Source organism: Mytilus californianus, unplaced genomic scaffold (assembly GCF_021869535.1).
Source record: "Mytilus californianus isolate M0D057914Y unplaced genomic scaffold, xbMytCali1.0.p SCAF_10, whole genome shotgun sequence".
In the NCBI taxonomy this organism is placed as follows: domain Eukaryota; kingdom Metazoa; phylum Mollusca; class Bivalvia; order Mytilida; family Mytilidae; genus Mytilus; species Mytilus californianus.
The window spans coordinates 59,670,441-59,691,350 of record NW_026262582.1 but is presented as its reverse complement, the minus strand read 5'-3'; the positions used below and the strand labels follow the sequence as shown (position 1 = coordinate 59,691,350).

The window sequence follows — 20,910 nt, the reverse complement described above, 5'->3', positions numbered from 1 at the left end:
AGCAAAACCTACATTAGCCCCGATATACGTTTTTACTAAGTTCCATGTCATGTCATTATACAAGCCAGAATCACCCACGGTTGTTGTAGGAGTTATGTTTTCTGTGTTGTATTTTGCAGTCTCTATATAGTCTTGGGTTTTTGTTTTGTTGTATTTTTTATCTTTGACTTTTGGTATATACTTACTTACTATACGTTAAAGAAGAACAACTTTTTGTTTCACAATCATACGATTTTGAAAATAACAAGTGGTCATTGGATATCGAAACGGAAGTCATTCAGTTACTTTTAGGGGTAATTTGTATCTCACATTGTCTATATTCAAGACATGTGCAGACAACATTAGTTCTCTATATCAAATAATCCGATCTTGGTTATGTATTCAAAATTGCAGATCTCAAGGTGTTTGCATTATTTGTTGACTTTTTCTGTGGTAATGCTATATTTTTATATATTATTTTTTATATTAAAAACTTTAATTAGGAAACTGTTTGTAGGTTTACGTCACAAACCTGCCCCCTTCTCGAAGAATACACTGAATGTATTTAAAAATAAGTTATATTGGTGTATTCACATGATCCAATTTCAACTAAATATGTGTTCTACTCAGATACACATTAAGTGATTATAACATTGTTTTGTTGTCTGAAAAAATGACAATACTCCTATTTCATGTATTTTTTTTCTGTTTTCTGTTTTAATTTCTTTTGTTGAAAGAATATATGCTTGTTCGTCTTTAAGGAAGCTGCGGTATCTACGTGTTTAAAGACACTTTCAGCTGCGTGTTGTTGTTTTTTTTATTGTTAACAGTTATAATTATGTCATTTTTGATATTGACATTTTAGTTGGATCGATTAGAATATAGTTTTGTAATCTAACCTTCGCTAAATTCTTCCTAATATTTGAAAAAAGGATATGAAATCCAATATCAATTGCATCGATACTAAATAGTGTTAAGTGTTTACATCCGAAGTCAATTATCTATTATTTTCCTCAGGTCGAGATTATAACATTGTCACATGTTTGTATGACTATACCTTGCCAGGAAGTATCGCTTTTGGGTTCTCAATGCTCTCCAAATTCGTACTTTGTTTGACCTGTTTAATTTTTTTGATTCCAGCGTCACTAATGCGACTTTTGTTGACTAAGCTCTAGTTTGGAGTACACAGTTTAATCTATGATGATTTTATTCATAGTTAACCCTGAACATTTCTGTTTGTATCGTGTAGGGAATGTTAGTTTAGATAAGAGATGACAAATAAGTTCATACACTTAAGATTGTGTTGATGTCCAATGATTTGAAATTTAAAGAGACCGAGGTTATAAATTAATCAAGTAAGGTTGACCTACGGTTGTTTTGTCTAATCTTTGAGGTTCCTGTTGGTCATATCATATTCTAATGACAATTTGTACATATATAGATACTTGTAATATCGAACACATAACATTGATTTTAATACACAGAGGTGCCGTTGTAACAATTCAGTTGGTATTCCCTTTATTGAGGAAGTAGTTTAATGCTTAAACTTTAAATTAATTTGCTTGTCGTCATGTTCTTAATATTTAATATCATGTGTATTACGCATAGACAATTCTCAGAATATTATTTTTTTTCAACATTGTCTCTTTTTTCAGCTATGCATCTTTTTTTAAAGTTTAGTGTATTGGTTACGCGAGACTGCCTATATTTTCCCTGGAGAATATCATACATTATATAACCTGAACTATCAAAAGTAACGTATTCAATTGTAACAGAAATGCAACCAATCACATGATGTTCCTTTATCATTTTCATGGGACAGACAATGGCATTACCCATAGTCATTTTAGATTCTGAAATCATAAACATTGGGAAATTCAAATATATATCAAAATGAAGAAGAACACTTGGTAATCTCTTTCTCTGTTTAAAAAGGTTGTGTTTTTGCTTATGTTTCTTCAACGTTGTAAGTGACCGCGTGTCTTGGAGTTATGCATCGTATCCTCTTTTTTCATTGATTACATAAAGTCATCATTATTTCAGGTCAAAAAAAGATAAAGGAAGAGCTATTCATGTAATCATATACCAAATTAAAGCAAAAAAACAGTATTCTGAGAAACCCACAGGAAAACTGTTAGTAAATACACTCATAAAAAATACATGTTCAAGGATTAAAATAGTATACGCTACATTTCGTCGACAAAAGACTTATCAGTGACTCTTAAATCCAAAAAGGTCAAATAGACCAAACAAAGTACAAAATTGATGAGCATTAAAGACGTAAAATAAAAGCGATAATATGTTGTAAAAAAAATCGTAAGAGCTATCATTGCATCCTTGAAAATGTGCTGTGATTGGTATATAAAAACATTTTAAGTATTGAAAAATAAGAAGATGTGGACTGATTGCCAATGAGACAACTTTTTACCAGAGACCAAATGACATAGAAATTAACAACTAAAGGTCACCGTACGGTTTCAACAATAGATAAAACCCATACCGCATAGTAAGCTATACAAGGCCACGAAGGGACAAATTGAAGCGAGAAAATCAAACGGCCTGATTTATATAAAAAAACAGTAAATTAAAAACAAATATAATATACAACAACAAAAGACATTTACTGCATTGCACGTTCCAGACTTTGAACAGGTACATATAGCATCTGGCGTCGTTAACATGTTTGCTGGAGTCAAAACCCTCCCCTTATCCTGGGACAGTGGTGTAGCAGTACAACATATGCTAAAATTGTAAAAATCAGTGGAAAAGGGCTTAACTCATCATATCAATACAAAGCACATAAAAACAATAACAAAAACACTAAAGACACAAATTACAGATCTGAAAGTACTGCCATTAACTGAAAGCTAGTACAAAGCTAATATCAACTAATACAAAATATTGTGTCTTAGACTAAACTATTAATCAGTACACATCCAACCAATACATCTTTGGTGTAAAGAAAAAAAAAACATGACCTTGTACATACAGTAAACATATTTGTTATCTCTAAGTAGCAGTGTAGTTTTTGTTTCCATTAACACATACTAGTATTTTCCATAATATGTTTTCGCGGGACCTCGCTGACATTGGTCTTAGTTATTTAACTTCAGTGATACAAAGTATTCCAGTTCTCAGATTTTTAATTTGAATCTCTCGTGTGGCAATGTGTGATCGATTTCAAATCTAATTTACAACAATTTATAACCAAACAGTCTGTTTTTTTTCTTTTTTTTTTACCTAATTGAGTTGTATGCTTCTCAGAGGAATATCTTGACTATTGATTTCCTTTGGTTATACTGTAGTTTCTGGCAAATAGTAGCAATCCAAAACATGTTAAGTAATGGATTGACGGAGACAATTACAAGTCACACCGAACAGTATCCAAAACGTGATTATATTATGGGAAATGCCGATATAATTTTAAATGAAAAAAAAAACGAAATGTGAGGAAAAAGTCAAAGTGCATAAATCCAACATCATTTATATTTGCAAAATATCTAATGGTGAACACAAATGGTACACAATACATATTTGTAAACAGAAGTAATTGGTGATTGATGGAATTACACAGTATGTTGCTGCCCATAGATCGTCTTGATTCTTAATATATATTCGTTATAAAATGTTTGCAAAATAATTTCCTCTACGATGGTATTCATCCTCAACTATGACAACTGGTAGAAAACATGTGCTGTGATTAGTATATACAATAATTTATACTTTAACAATATTTAGAGTGAAAGCCAAAGGATGAATTGATTTTTTTTCAATCTTTGTTCGCATTTGACTAATTCAATTTCCCCCATTTTAAACTTTTCGTGTGAATGTAGCTACACGCCACCGTGTGGCAGCTTTTTGTTACTTCGATGCCACCCTCTTCTCGTTTGTTGTGAACCTTCTATCGCCTTTTCACGTAGCGTGCAACGCGTAAGATGTCAAAAGAACATCTGCTGGTCCCTAGTCCGATTGTTACGTAGTTCGTGTTGCTGTTTCTATTGGTTTCAATGATGGTTATATCATTTTTTTTTAAATGGCATTAGAAATAAACGTATCGCTAAACCTTTGTTTTGAAATAACCTCGATCCAATTTCAAATTTTCAAATTCAGTCAAGTCTCAAGATAAGATATTATACATTCACCGATGAATTCTTGTAATATACAAGTATAGCTTGTGTATGAGTTCGATACGACAATATATCGACCTGAAAAAAGTACGGCGCCTGAAGACGACGTTTAAGGTCAATATACTTTTTTTGTCAATATATCTTCATATCGATCTCATTCAAAGGCTATAATTGTTATATTATTATTGTCAATATGCCTGAAATAAAACAAATTCACTTCATTTGTTGTGCGAACTATATTTTTTTTTAAATAAAAATAACTGTGCAATATCACTTTTTCATCTGCCATTGTCTGAGAACCTTTGATATTACAATTGAACATGTGACTCGATCTCAAAAAGTCAAATCAGTTAGATTATTTAAAACTATAACAGTTGGTGATATCTTACTGTTACACTAGAAACTATTATCTGTCCTTTATTGAAAGATGATTGATAATACTTATCAATGTATGTAGTCACTAGTAGAACTATAGCTGCTGACTCTAAGGAAGTACCTTAATTCACTCCGAATTTGTTGTTGAATGTGTTGCTTAAACTTTAGGTTAATGTGATGTGATCAATTTTATTTTTTTTTCTTTTCTTTTTGACCATTTTGGCTGTTACAAGTATATAGCTTGTTGTTGTTGATTTGTGATTGCCCCTTTGTATCTGCTTAGTGTTATTACAAACACATATAAGGCAAAAGCAGTTAATTTGTTAAAAGTTTTATCTCCGCCTTCAATATTTATTTCTTTTATTCATCCATGTAGCCAATACAATTCATTCTACTCTTTGTAGTAGTTCTAATTATGGACATCATCCGTACCAACCAATCGCACACTATGCATCATAATATTATTAAATTGTATAGCATAACTGGCTTAGAAGCTGATTGGTTTGATTCTGCAATAGAATTTGACTTTAATATGTAATTAGGTCTAAAATACAATCTGGATGTGCTGGTTTTGATGAGGCAACAAATAGTAATTCATTTTTATGTCACATACGGACCTCTCTTTTTCCACCGATCTTCCTATTAATTTATATTTTCACTTAATCGCACAAAATGCATGAACGATTGCATCAAAGCAAAGTTTTAACCTAACTCAGCTAAGAAGGAAAAGAAATAAATATAGTGCATCAATCAATCTAACTTGGTATACTGTTAAGAAATTTAATAATTTTGTAAAACATCTCTTTTTTTTATTGGTCGATTATTTCATCAAACCAAATTCACTTCAATACAGAATGTTTTATTTTGTGGCAAATTAACGAATAATCGCATCTGTATGACCAAATTTAAATGGCAAAAGAGTACACAAGTTTCTGTAAAATGACGATCATTTTGCTATAAATGTAGTACAAGTCTACCTGCTGTAGAAGATTCTATTATGTTCTTAGAAGAATGGACAACGCTTAAACTTGCTAAGAATTGTTCATTAGTTGCTGTTGTATCCATGATCATTGTACTTGTGTTGTCAACGTTATACAACTAAATAGTACTTCACATGTACATTCAGCCGGACAACTGCATTTCATTTTACACTGTTTACCATATCGTCCAGATTGACATGCTGAAACATATTTTGAATATACAAGTATAACAAACATATCGAACTCTAAGGTAAATTCAAAAAAAGGGGAAGTCCAAAAGACTGACAGGATTAAACAATGAAAGAAATGGAAAACAAACGCTCATTATAGTCTTATCCAAGATCATTATACCATTACTATATACTTTATTATAACTGGTAGTGACCGTTTAACCGTTTTACATTACCATATTTCCCGTTTCTTTGTGGAGGGATAATACCCGGGCCGTTATTGAAAAGGATATGCATAAATCTTTTCACCACATACTTCCTACAAATTGCTTTCATATGAGGCAAATACAATGTATTAATCTTTTTTAAGCCGACTATAAATAAGATTTATATTTCGAGACAATGTATGTGTTTTTTTTTATATTCTGCAACACTTATATTTGTTCCAAATAAAAGATTTAGGGTAAAACCATCATTTGTAAATTTGAAGCGGACAACGTAAAAATTCTGCGAACCTGTATTCTGTATTGATGTCATAAATATAATTCTACGGACACGCATTGTCAACGTCATAAAAAGGTGATATACGGTCAGTGTATATAGTGATTATAATTCACATATGAATATACGGTCAATAACTGTATACCACATATGAATATCCGGTCAATAACTGTATACCACATATGAATATCTGGTCAATGCAATGTAACTTTTCAAATAGCACAGTTGAAAAATTTAATGAACCGATCACCCTCTGTCAGGTCTTTGAGTGTCAGATATTATTTGTAAACATACGACACCGGAAATAACGGAAGTAACTTGCGCGAGAAGCAATGTAACGGGGTAGTTGCACGAGAGGCCCTTGATATTGGTTATCACCCTGGGTGTGAATTTATGGCTAGATTTCTTCCGCTTGTTACACATATGCAAAACACATATTATATTAATGCTAGGTATATGACAATATGCTTCATGAATTCCAATTACGCATGTTCATCATCAATATGTTTATAATACAACATCTAGATTGATAGCACCCATGCGCTTATGATTTCCTGATCTAAGGTTTTCCGTCATATAAAATATTGCAAATCCTCCTGTGTTAATCATCTCAGATCAATCTTAAGTAAGACTATATGATTTTCGTTTACTTTGAACATATATGTTGTTATCAAATTATTGGTCGAAAAGCATAAAAAAACGTTGAAGTTTTTTTTCTATGTCTTTTTATTATTTTGAATCATTTAGTTGATGTGTAAATACACGTTCCACGACATATATTTGAATAAAATGAACCTACATGCGTTCATTAACAAACACAATATAGACAGGCTGTTTAAAAGAAATCTACCCACTTTTAACATTACAACGTTTACATACATCATTTATATGCTGTTATGTTATTGTGACTGGCACTTTTTTAAGCATTGACATTTTTACTAATTTAACATTCTTAAATTGAGTTATCCTTACAGAGGAAATCTATTTGCAATCAATTGTGCATTATGGTTTTGTTTTTTGCTATTGTCTGGATTACTGAAAAGGCAAACTTTTTAATCTTACATTGTTTGCACTTCGGTCCGATAAATCCGTCTTTGCAAATACATCCCCAAATTGAATGGCACACTTCAGTTTTCCGGCAACTACATTTTTTCAGACAGTTGATACCATTATGTCTATCAGGACACGATAATCTGCAATCTTGTCCATAAATACAAGCAAGACATTATAAAGTATAAATACAGTATAGAGTTTGAATAGACGGGGATAATATATACAGTAGTGTTTATGGATAGCTCCTTAAATTTGAAGGGTAAACAAAACAATCTGTAACATGTGTTGAAGTGTTATGAACACATACAATTCTTTTCTGATATGTAAGCTTAAGATAATACAACAATTTGAAGATATGTTTTTTAATAACAGAACTTACGTTTAGGCTTGCACATGCCTTTGTCTTGGTAAAATCCTTCGCAGCAATGATATCGGTATTCAGGGTGTGGGATTTAGAACCAGCCGATAGAACTGCAAAAAAACTTAAATGTTTTACGCATCTTGCATCTTCCAATTGATGACTAAAATAATCTGTATTGCTATCCTTTGTATGATATATACGTTACCTAGCAAAAAACAGACAATATAATAGCAAAAGACAAACGTCACAATTTAAAGACCAACATGCAGTCGATAACAGAAAAGTGCATGTACAGTATTTCTAGATCTAAGACCTCAGATTGCGAATACAATTAACAGTAACAGTTTAAAAGATATAACATCAACAATAAATAATAAATAGATAAATACATAAATAATAAAACCATAAAACAACAACTAGAGAAAAAGGGTTCTGACTTAGAATAAAGGTCGACTGAGGCCAAAAATTACTATAGCGGATATGTATTCATCTTTCCAATTATGACTTTTCTATGAATTGTAGCATTATTTTAGCATCGGTTGTTTATGGAGGATATATCTGAGATCTAATACGATATTTAATGCATGCGTTTCAGATTCTAATTTGATTAATAGAGGTTTTGACGTGGATGAGTATACGACATCCCTTTAAAGTTTTATGGACTGTACCATAATTTGGTTGACCATTATCGTATATCTGTGTCACAGATGACAACGGATATTCAAGATTTGGCATCACTAAATGTATACTTAAAATAAGGCAACAGTATTTTATCGATTTTCAAATCCCATCAATTGATTAAAAAGAAGAAGGTACTATACCATATAACAACGCGTAAATATTGTCGTTGGATGCTGTCTTTTACATTTGTTTTTGTATATTGTCAGAAAGGGACCTATTATAGATCATTACTTGACAGTATGCAATATGTATATTTTTGAAAGCCGTTTAGTGAAGGTCAAAGTTATGATAAAGGCCATTTCAAATATACATGATAATCGGAAAATCGCCATCGCAAAATTTTTTTTAAACTGCTTCAAAAAGCGCGATTATGTTATCATGTTTTGATATAATTTGCTATTCCTTTATCACATACGCTGTTGACAACTTATGACCACTATGAATTCTGTCCTATCCAACCGTTATTGTTTAGTTTGAAATTTGGTGATATTGATAAAAAAAACATATGTGTAATTGCATGAATACATTTTATTCAGCAATTTAGGTATGTCATGGCTAAAACAGTCTCAAAACTGGTTAAACAAACCATTTCAAGTGAGATATTGGAATATTTATATACATAAATATATATAAAATGACTGAATAATAGCCAACGATAACTCTTGCGGGGCGATGGATCATCAAATTATGATACAATACACTACCAAATATAATATATAACAAGTCTAAAAGGGTACAACATCACCAAAAAATAATCAAATCATGAACAAATCTTAGATATTTCGGATAACTAATATCATTCATCAGTAAGATGTAAAATAAATCTTATCTTGACATGTGGTAATCAAGACTAAAAAGTGAAAAGGTATATTTTATATTTACATATATATATATATATATATCAATTTCCTAATTCATAAGATGATGCAATAGAAAAAAATACCAGTAAACAAGATAATAGTAAAGATTAAAATTCACAATATTAATTGGTCGCAAGCTACATATACACTTTTTTCATTTAAGCGTCACTAATGGGCCTTTCATATATTATAACCCTGTTATGATAAACATGTGTTTTTGATTTTAGTCCAAAAAATGAAATTTCAGTTCAAATCTTAAACATGATCAATGTATACATACTAAATTATCAAAACAGATTGAAATACCCTAAAATGTAGAAATTTGAGGGTTATAATTTGACACGCACATAATTTTTCATAAAAAATAGATTTAACAGGATAACTAAAAACAAATGTACTTACTTTTCATTGTAACGGGTATAATTTCTTAAGTTTGGATTTCACATGTTTGTTTCTGTAATTGGAAAAACAACTTCTAACTACTTTGTATATTAAATTCTTCAATTTCAAGTATTTCTACATATTTTCTCTAACGTTTGAATAAAGGGACATTTATATTTGAAAATAGTAAGCAATACGCCCATTTCTAGGATTAAAAACAAAATGCAAGTACTATCAAAGCGTTTTGTGTTCGTACCCACCGACAAAGCAGCCAAAAATGTGGAGGCGTTATGACTTAAATACTACACGGAAGTCCTTAAGAATGTTATTATACATTCAACTACATTCAAGGCCGTACGCTCCACAGAGAGTCATATAGTAAATAATCATGTCACTACCACTGCTCAGCTAAAGGCCTCCTCTGAACATTTGAAGGTCCCACTATGTATTAGTTACATAAACTACACACAAAAAAAAACCCGTAAAATATCGTTTCATCTCGGATTCTAGTAAGTGTTCTACTGCTAATCTTTCGATGCTTTTAACGAGTTCCTTAACTACAATGAAAGAACTTATCGTACATTTTTGTAATAAAACATATGAAAACAGTGGACTTAACAATTTTTGGAGTGTACAAAATTATGTGGATGTTTTAGATGAATTACGTGCTTTTGATGGTCTTTTTGATTTGGTTGACAGTTTCGACTTTTCCACTCTTTATACTACACTTCCAATATTTTAGTCTTAGATACATGATTTTTTTTCCTTAATGATTATTGGCTCTGAACTAGCTGTCAGTAACTTCAAGTACTCTCAGATCTGTACTTCGTGTCTTTTTGTTTTTGGGGTGTATAAATACCCGTCCACGTCCGCTCTGTGTTTCTGTTAGAATTATTTCTATTTGTATCCATCTGATGAGTTAACCCTTTTTCAACTGATTTTTACAGTTTGTTCTTATGTTGTACTGTTACACTACTGTCCCAGGTTTGGGGAGGGTTGAGCACTCACAAACATATTTAACCCCGAAACATTCTTTATGTGCCTGTCCCAAGTCAGGAGCCTGTAGTTCAGTGGTTGTCGTTGGTTCATGTCTGTCATATTTGATTTTTGTAAATTGTTTTGTTATAAATTAGGCCGTTAGTTTTCTCAATTGAATTGATTTAAATTTTGTAAGTCGTGGCCTTTTATAGCCGACCATACAATATGGGTTCTTTCTCATTGTTGAAGGCCGTATTGTTGCCTATAATTGCTTACATCCACTTCATTTGAACTTTGGTGGATAGTTGTCTCATTTGCTATCATACCACATATCCTTATTTTTATACTTATACAGGCTTGTTCTGAACAATTGAACCTATCTTTAATTGGATAGACGATGTATTGTAGTATGAAAATAGGTACATAGCAACAGGCAAAATATGCTCTCCATTTTTAATTTCATGTGAATCTTCTATTATTCAAAAGTAACTCTCAACACGGTTTCTACAGGGATCCTAAGTCCCTATAATTTCAACCGAGAACACACATTTCAAGATATTTTATTTATTTACAAAGTTACATCTATTCTTAGGAAGTATTTTGTTGTAAGCTATAATCTACGTTCTGGAACACTGCATTTTACCAGGCCAGAATAACTGGTTATAAATAATAACATTGCCCTGAGCTGTTGTTTCGTTCTCCAAAAAATGAAAAGTTAGATGACGTATAGGAAAAAATAATTTAAATGAGAGGCGAAATATACCAAATGGAAATTCAAACTCAATTGTCGAAAACAAACTGACAATACCATGGTACAGTACACAAAACACCATCGAAAACTAATGACCAAATATATCCCATGTTTAAAAGCTAATAAAGACATGCATGCATGACTCCACTAGTAAAGGAATGGGGATCTGAAACGGTCATTTTGATCTGAACAGCTCTAAAAAGACTGAACAAAAATGATTAAATCATTCTTAGTCTGTCAATCCAATTCAATTAATTCAGTACTGTCCAGACAACTCACTTGCCATCAATTAAGATCGGTCGTTGTTATTTATCTGTAAACATCAACATCATACTGATTTGTTTGAATACCTGCTAGACAGTGTAGAATAGACTGCAAGCGAATATTCTGACCTATGTTGAATTTACTACTTTACTACAGTAAACAGGTCTGAAAATTGACTGGAAAACCGAACATGACTTAAAAATGAATTGTTCAGACTTGTCAGATAATGTCATTTTTAATATATACATAATACTTTCATTTAAAGAAAATACGCTGCTTACAACATCTATTTTTGCAATATGATATGAACTTAAATGCGTCGATTATCTACACAAAAACAGAACAGTGTTGATACACAATATAATTTATATCAATTTACTCACCTTCTATAACATGTATAACGTCGACAAACATTGGGTCCATGCATAATGTTATAACAAATATCCTAAAAGTATTTTTCATTGAACAGATCAGCCGTTTGTGATACTCTATACCTATGTAGGAATGCAAATCAAATTTGATCCTTGTATCAAACGAGTTCCGGATAGAAAACAACAACTGATACATTTCTTTCATATAGGAAAGTATGTTTTTCTTGTACTTTTGTTCTTATATTTCCTCTAATCACTGCAATTTATCTTCATGTAAGATAAATAACAAAATTATATTTATGATTAATGAAAATATTAAACTGCTTTTTTTCCTGAGCATATCGTGTTTTGAAACATCGCCATTTATATCTCAACTTACAATGTTTTTATTGATCACATAAATAAAACGATCTATTTGGTTTGTTTCCAGCGAGTATATATAGCTAGACACAAATCTGAAGTGTCTTCCATTTGAGCTTTTTTAATCATAATGTTTGTTTCACTGATACACTTATCGAGTTACCCCTTGCTTCATGAAGTTTCAGTGAACACACTTTTGATGGAAATCAGTAATGTGTACATATGGATTAATCGGCATATATTGTTGTAAGTGGTGAAAAATAATATAAATAATATCGATGATAATCAACTGTGATATATAAATTTAATACATTTCAAGATCGTGTTGGATTTGTATATCGTGTGAAATTTTATTTTCAACGATGTCATACATGTATGGTTAACATGTACGACATCAACAATTCAAGCTTCTCATATATTCAGATATATCTGACTTATATATACAATGTCTGATTAAACCATGACCTTGTGAACAAATTTAAAAATTAGCAATAAGTTGTCGTGTATTAATCAAAACACATCATTATACGCTAAAAGCGATATAATTCAACTCAATCAAATGTAAAACCCAAAAGTTCGATATATTTTTTTCTGAAAATACCTTTTGTATTTAAAACCATGGTTGTCGGCCCAGTATATGTCTACACCAATCGACATGCTTGTAGTGGATTTAGACAAGGTTTACCTAATGAAATAAATCAAGTACAATTTAATATTAAAAACATCGACAAGACATAATAATTTCTCTTTGTTATAAATTATTTATTAGTTTTCTCATTGTACTACTTTTGCTATCTCATTATATAATTATTTCTTATAGTCAACTGGGATAACGTATACGTGTTTAATGAGAAGGATTTGATGACCCATAGGTGCTTTTGTGTATTTCACAAATTACAAGTCAATTATACATGTTATAGTAAATAAATCAGTTACAAATCAGTCTCTATAATGACCAGTTATACAAATCAGCTTGATGCCGGAAATATTTGTATATCGATTTTACAATTGTTTATCAAATTGCATGGCATTGTCCTAAAGTTCCGCTTTGAACTTTCGGTTCGTTTTAAAACAATTGATATTGATCTTTTCTGTATTCACCTTCATTTAGAACGTTAAAAAAAACAAAATTGATGCTAGTGATTTATAAAAATAAAACAACAAAGAAACATATAACAATAAGTTGCGATCCCTTTAAACAATGCCCAATCAAGATTACTTAAGAAGGAACAAAATTTTTTAAATGTAATGTTTTTTTTCAAAAATGGTCTCGATTTTTTTTTATAATTGCTTTAGACGTTGTTAGAGAAGCGTACTTTTTTCATAATTGCGTTAGACGTTGTTAGAGAGGAATACTTGTTGCTCTTAACTAATTCGAGCTGGATACGATTTTGTGAAATCAAAACATAAACGATCAATTATTTTGTAGTTTTTTTGCACTTTTCGTTTGTGCTATATTTAAAGCAAATCGACTTAAATAATGACTTAAAGGAATATGTTGTTAGAGTAAACAGACCAAATACGGCCATATAAGTTCCTATTGCTACACGTGATCCATTCCACATGCAAAATCTGAAAGTATCCTGTCCTAATAACACAGAGTAAATGCATAATGCATGACAATTATGAAGTCATATCATTATCTAACAAAAAGAGTTGCATTCAATCATATATTTACATATTACGTATTTGCAAACAACAAATACGTAAGTTTGTCAATTGTATTATCTAAATACAAGTAAGGACAACATTTCAAACGAATAAAAAAAAAACTGGATATCCCATACTTCTATGTTACAATACCTGATTTTCTTACACTGGTTCATGCAATAAAACACAAGGATTGACGTAATGTAACAAATAGCATTACCCTTTGCCAGACAGTCACACTATTGTTTAAATACGTACTTGTTTGCATTAGTCAATTCTAGTACATACTTGTTGGCATTTATCAATTCTAGACAAACACACACCAATGTATTAGGATCAGAAAATATCTAACGGAAATGATTGAAAGTTCAAAAGTATAAAACACCTTCATTCGAAATAATCAATTACAAAAATTGTTACATTGTGATAATGTTGAATGGGATAACTTAAAAGTTAAAAAATATAATAATTCAAAAATTTAATAACATTTAAAAATATATACCTACATTCACAAAAGCATAATCCAACTAACCAACTTCTAACGGTTTATGTCTTATTTCTATGTTTGTGACAAACAGTAAGGCATAATATTGATATAGTTCTTTGGAAAGTGTTGTGTGTAATTAAAACTTATTTAACTTACGTAACATGTTTTCGTAATCAGACTTCCAGTAGCATTGTGTTAATTTTTGTACGATAAACGCTTTCATACATTTTGCTAGTTTTGATATATTTATTGAGTTATATCGAAGTTCACCTTGAGTTCGACTATTTTGTAATAGTTGTACTACTGTTGATGACAAGTTGAATCAGTAATATGTACACGATGAAAATGACTTTTAAAACTAGTTTGTGATATTGCATAAGTTACAAGAACCAACTAGAATTAACTGTCTGTGTTTTTTGCTGTACAATTGCATATTACGGATTACCCACTACAGCGAATAAAATTGAGAATGGAAATGGGAAATGTGCAAAAGAGACAACAACCCGACCAACGAGCATAAAACAGCCCAAGGCCATTGATGGGTTTCCATCTTCGCTAGCCAAGGGTTACGGTTCAGTCCTCTCCTCTCCACCCTTGCGGATAAAGATTGCACTTTGTAAATACAGCTGTTTCACAAGCCACGCCTCTTTGGGGCATATATATAATATTCATAGATATTTTGTTTTCTTTACGTACTGGTTTCCAGATATGATCTCAATGTTTCATGTCAAAGAGACATAACTTGGGAATGTTACCAGTATAAAAAACACATGGTAGCGGCGAAAATTGATTTCTGAGGAAGACCAGCAGTGAAGATATGTGTAGTGCAGAATTTAAGAATAAATGTAAACTCCCAGAAGTTCTGGTCATATACATGTTGAAAATATGCCGCACAGCCCTATGGTTTGACCTTTGAATAAAATAGTAGTGCATATTAACTTTCCTTTCTAGGATATATTTGTTTACGAAACTTCATAATGACAGTGGCACAGGGAGTTTCTATGGGAAATTGCATTGTCTATATTTACAGAAGTGCAACCTATATTGGGTAAAAAAGAGAACATATAGAATTTAACCAAATCTGGTTTATCTCAAGAGATTTTAATAAAATAACTCAAATATAAAGTTTTATAAATATTTCATGAAGATTGAGAAAATCCATGGCCTTAACCATGATGACTCAGCATAGATTCACAGTTTACAGTATGCATAGTTTACTTGAACATGTTGAAGCTCTGAAAGCAAAATAAATTCATAATATATATAATTTAAATTGTTTAGAAGTGCTTATATTTACTCTTCGCAGTCATTGAAACTCATGGGTCCTTGATGAATATTGTTGTTGTGGTGTTTTTGTCCTGTCGATAACCCAAAAGTAAGCCGTAACACCTGAATGTGATTTTTTGTTATCACGGAATAAAAAAATACAGGCTTGAAAAACAAAAATACCTCAATAAAACTAACAATAGTGGGTTCTATCCTAAATATGTACTAAATATGCCATATTCACAGAAACAGCAGAATAATTTAACAAATTTTAGGCCCCAGTGGCAAAAAAACAGAGACAAATGCCTACCCCCGGGGCCATATAACAGATAATTTAACCTGTAAATGCTATGATTTTTTTTTTTTATTTTAAAGGTCTTTTGTATAGAAAACAATAAATAACTGTGCTTGGAAGTTATGCAAAAAAACAGATGTTAGCAATCAGTTCTATAAAACTTTTAGTGAATTCATACATCAGACTGGTTACTTCATACATACAACTTTTGCAAATATGGCTTTGTTTAAACACTTCTAGTTCATATATTAGCTAAATTATGTTAGATATATGGTTAGAAATGATATTGTTGTGACAAGATTTCTAAACTGACCATTTGAGGCAGAAATTGTGAACTTTTATTGACAGATAGGAATACATTAAGATGTGGACTGGAGACAGAGGCAGAATTGGATACTTTATATAATCTTGAATGTTGAAATGATTAACTACTAAACTTTACATTTATAGTATTCTGAAATGCTTTCAATTTGTTACCAGAATAAGTTCCAACAGGTTCTCTAGACATTACATGTCAGAAAACATGCACATAGGGTAAGCTGACAATAATTAAAGTCTTGTTTTCAAAGTCTTTAAAAATTGAAACAGGGGTGGGGGGATACAATGTACTGTTAAAGAGAAGTTAGAGTATATGCAGTGATTTCTTTAAGGCTATAATTCTGATAAATAAGTATAGGTGTGAGAAAAAGTGTTATTCAAGAGTTTTCTATTTGAGTAAATGTTAGTATAGGTTGCACTTTGTAAATTCAGCTGTTTCACAAGCCACGCCTCTTTTGGGGAGATATATAATATGCATAGATATTTTGTTTTGTTTACGTACTGGTTCCCAGATATGATCTCTATGTTTCATCTCATAGAGACATAACTTGGAAATGTTACCAGTATAAAAACACATTATAGCAGCGAAAATTGAATTCTGAGGAAAACCAGCAGTGAAGGTAGGTGTAGTGCAGAATTTTAGTATAAATTAAAGCTCCCAGACGTTTGGGGCATATAAATGTTGAAAACATGCCGCACAGCCCTATGTTTTGACCTTTGAATAAAATAGTAGTGCATATTAACTTTCCATTCTAGGATATAATTTTTTACGAAACTTCATAGTAAAAGTGGCACAGTTTTAGCCGCAAAGGGAGTCCTTATGGGAAATTGCGTTGTCTATATTGACAGAAGTGCAACCTGAAGAGAGAATTTCTGATCCACGAGGTAATGCTTTCCATTAGTCGCAGTCGTAACTCGCTGTATATAATCAAAAAGGGACCTTTACCTGATCACGTGTTAATGTAGAAAATGTTGATACATGCTGATTGTGCAACAAGTCTTTACCCCCCCCCCTCCCCCCCCCCCCCCCGTAACAACAAAAAATAAAATTAAATGTTCTTAATCAACTAATAGAAGTTCCTTAATATGTTTCTTGCGCAAATGTTGGAATGTCAACGTATATTTTCGATTCCTGCTTACGAAGTTTGTAAACTCTAGACGCTACTGAGTTCTACCATTGGTCAAGAATAATGTATTCGGAATGGGCGTGACTTTTATCAACCGATAGAAGGCGCAACATTATTATCACAAATGTTGGCTTAATCGGCCAAGGGTAGAGAGGAGGGGGCTTGATCGTAACCCTCGGCTAGCGAAAATGATGGGTCTTCAACACAGCGAGAAAATCCCGCACCTGGAGCGGGCTTCAGTTTGCCCCTAAACAATATTATGTACTAGTTCAGTGAAAATGTTTGTACGTGAGTGTTTCCACTGTTGGTGCATATTGATTATTGATTTATTACTTTAAAGGTCAGGCAATCATGTGAATGTACGTTAGTAGGGACAGATTATGCCATCATATACAGTTAATATAAAACTAGCATAATTTGGAAATTATAATACACAATTTTCATTTGTGTCAAATCAGTAGCCAAATTAGGATTCTTATCATACCAGTCGAAAACAATAGAGAGTATACTTGAGTTAAGCATTCAGTCAATCAGGCAAAATTTACCGAAATATATTTTGACCGTTTCTAATAATCTTGCTACTTCATCCAAATATTGTAATGTTTTGACTTTCACCATATCTTTAGGATAGAGCGGATTTGAGGAATGATACTCCAGAAGCACTCGAAATTCAGTGTTAACAATCATGGCATTGATATCGAAATTATGAAAATCCATGGGTTTCTAAGACTTTTCTGTGAATGATATTCTTAATGAAGGTCAAACGGGCGTAAACAAGAGACCAACGATACCCAATGAATATATGAAACTCGCCGGTCGAAGATAATTTTATGTCAAAACACCGTCTCCAACAAATTATTCGGAAAACACATTTAGTACATTATCTATTTAGTCAGAATTTTTATATTAGTTGCTGCAGTTTACGAAAATCATCATGTTAGCGGATGAATCGTTAAATTATACGTTTATCACTGATTAATAAACTATAAGTCAACGTATGAGTTAAAATTTGTTTGTATTAAGTATAAAAGAATGATAGACATCACTGAAAAACTCTATAAATAAACAAATTACAAACAATGTATATATTATTAACTAAAATGATTATAAGATACAATAAAATACTTCCTTCATTACTACTACTGCTACTTCTACTGTAACAACAACTACTACTTGTCTACTACTACTACTACTACTACTACTACTACTACTACTACTAGAGATTTACAATAAGTGTAGGACTCCGACCCGAGTCCGAATACTAGTCAGAGTAAGACAGTTTAAATGACGGAGGCGTTCTCAAAATAACAAAATATTGTAAACATTGTACTTTAATCATTATAGTATCAACTGAAAAGTTGTTTTCGGCGACTGACAAAACAATGACTACCGCAAACTTTAACTCTGGCTTTACTTATATGTCGAGGAAGCCTCCAACGAGTTCCAATGACTTTATAACATTTCAATTCGCTAATAACATGTTCAACGGAGGCTTGGTATTCTGCAATGAGTCTGTTGAGCTTCCTACACTTTCTCTTTTTTGTGTTCCGGCTTTCTAGTTATCTGCTGTCTGGTGTATGTCGTGTATGGCTGATGAAAAATAATGTCTATTCCAAAAATAAATTAACATTTTCTTTGCCTGTATGTACAATTCTTGCCAGATTTTTATAAAATTTGTTATTACCTTAGACAGAGAAATATTCATCAAAATCAATGCGAGAAGGAATTTGCATTACTACGGAGCCCCATAAGTGCCATGCAAATATAAATATTTCCGTTTGACGGAGATTTAATCTGGTACGCGTCAGTTTGAAAAATCATGCGCAGGACTTTGAAACTCGTGTGCACGATTTGAAAACTGGTAAGCACGACTTCGAAACTCGTGAGAACGACTTTTAAAAACGGGTGCGCACGACTTTCAAACACGTGCACATAACTTTTACAAAGTTTGAATGCCTCTATACGAAAAAGCGCACGAGTTTTTAAGTCGTGCGCACGAGTTTGAAAGTCGTTCATACGATTTTTCAGACTGGTCTTTTCCAAGACTATACACAGTGGAAACAAACAGCCCCCAAACAAAAAAATAGATAAAAAAAACCTGAACAATTGTATTATCCAATCCCCTTTTATATAATTCGTCACTTATGAAAGGACCATTTTTTAAACTTGAAAAGTTTTTTTTTAATGTAATCGGTAAAAATTATCATACAACTGGAGCATAAATATGTGTTGCGTTTTTAAATTCTGAACATATCTGATAGCGAGCTTAATCAAAAATCGCACTCTCTACCCTTCAGTAAAAAAAAAGTCAATTAATTTGATAAATGGTTTGTCCTATCACCACACAAAGATTGAGCACGTCAAAATTAGTCGTAAACATTATTTTGTGATAACCCCTTATAGCTTACCTGTATGATTTGTAGTCGTACTCGTACTCGGACGCCGAGTCTGACATTTATAGTAAATCTCTACTACTCCTCCTACTACTACTACTTCTACTACTACTACTACTACTACTACTACTACTACTATGATTACTAATACTACTACTTCTACTACGACTACTACTACTACTACTACTACTACTACTACTACTTCTACTACTACTACTACTACTACTATTACTACTACTACTACTACAACAACTACTACTACTACTACTACAATCTTACTAATACTACTACTACTACTACTACTACTACTACTACTTCTACTACTACTACTACTACTACTACTACTACTACTACTTCTACTACTACTACTACTACTACTACTACTATTATAAGTTATATGGTTCGCTACTGACCCCCTACGGATCCATAGAGGGTTAGTAAAATTCATAATGGTGAGGCCGAAGGCCAAATCTCCTATGGATTTTATTCACCCTCTATGGTCCGTAGGGGGTCAGTAGTGAACCGTATAACGAATTTATCGCACGCGGTATTTTTTCTGCTGTGTTTTGTAGAAAAATAAACAATGAAACACAACAACATTAATAGATGACGTCACCATTAACAGTAGAAGTGACGTCATGAACCCCCTATGAAATTTACTAACCCCCTACGGATCCATAGGGGGTCACCACGTGACGGCGTTAAACCAATCACAACGTGATAATTTACCCGCGGTGCAATAATACTACTTCTACTACTACTACTACTACTACAACTATTACTACTACTACTTCTACTACTACTATTACTACTACTACTACTACTTCTACTACTACTACTACTACTACTACTACTACTACTACTACTACTACTACTACTACTACTACTACTACTACTACTACTACAACAACAACTACTACTACTACTACTACTACTACTACTATTACTACTCATAGTGCTGATCAGTCATCTTCAATTTCATTTCTTGAAACTACACGCTACTTGTTGCTCCCCACGGTTCACAATATTGATTTTTGTATAATGCTTTATCTCGACTTGCACTTGCAGAAGACATGCACGACACTCTTTTCAGTTCCATAGCGTTACTAACTGGTCTGTCAGAAGCCGATTTTCGGTTATTTTTTCTGCTAAACATTTGAGATTCTCGACCAAATCGTTTTC

The 20,910-nt window shown here is 32.1% G+C and overlaps 1 long non-coding RNA gene across 1 annotated transcript in view; it reads right to left on the bottom strand.

Moving 5' to 3' along the window:
* Positions 1–20,910, bottom strand: part of LOC127718304 (uncharacterized) — a 105,802-nt gene that overhangs the window by 39,867 nt on the left and 45,025 nt on the right. The gene's annotated exons all lie outside the window — the stretch shown is intronic.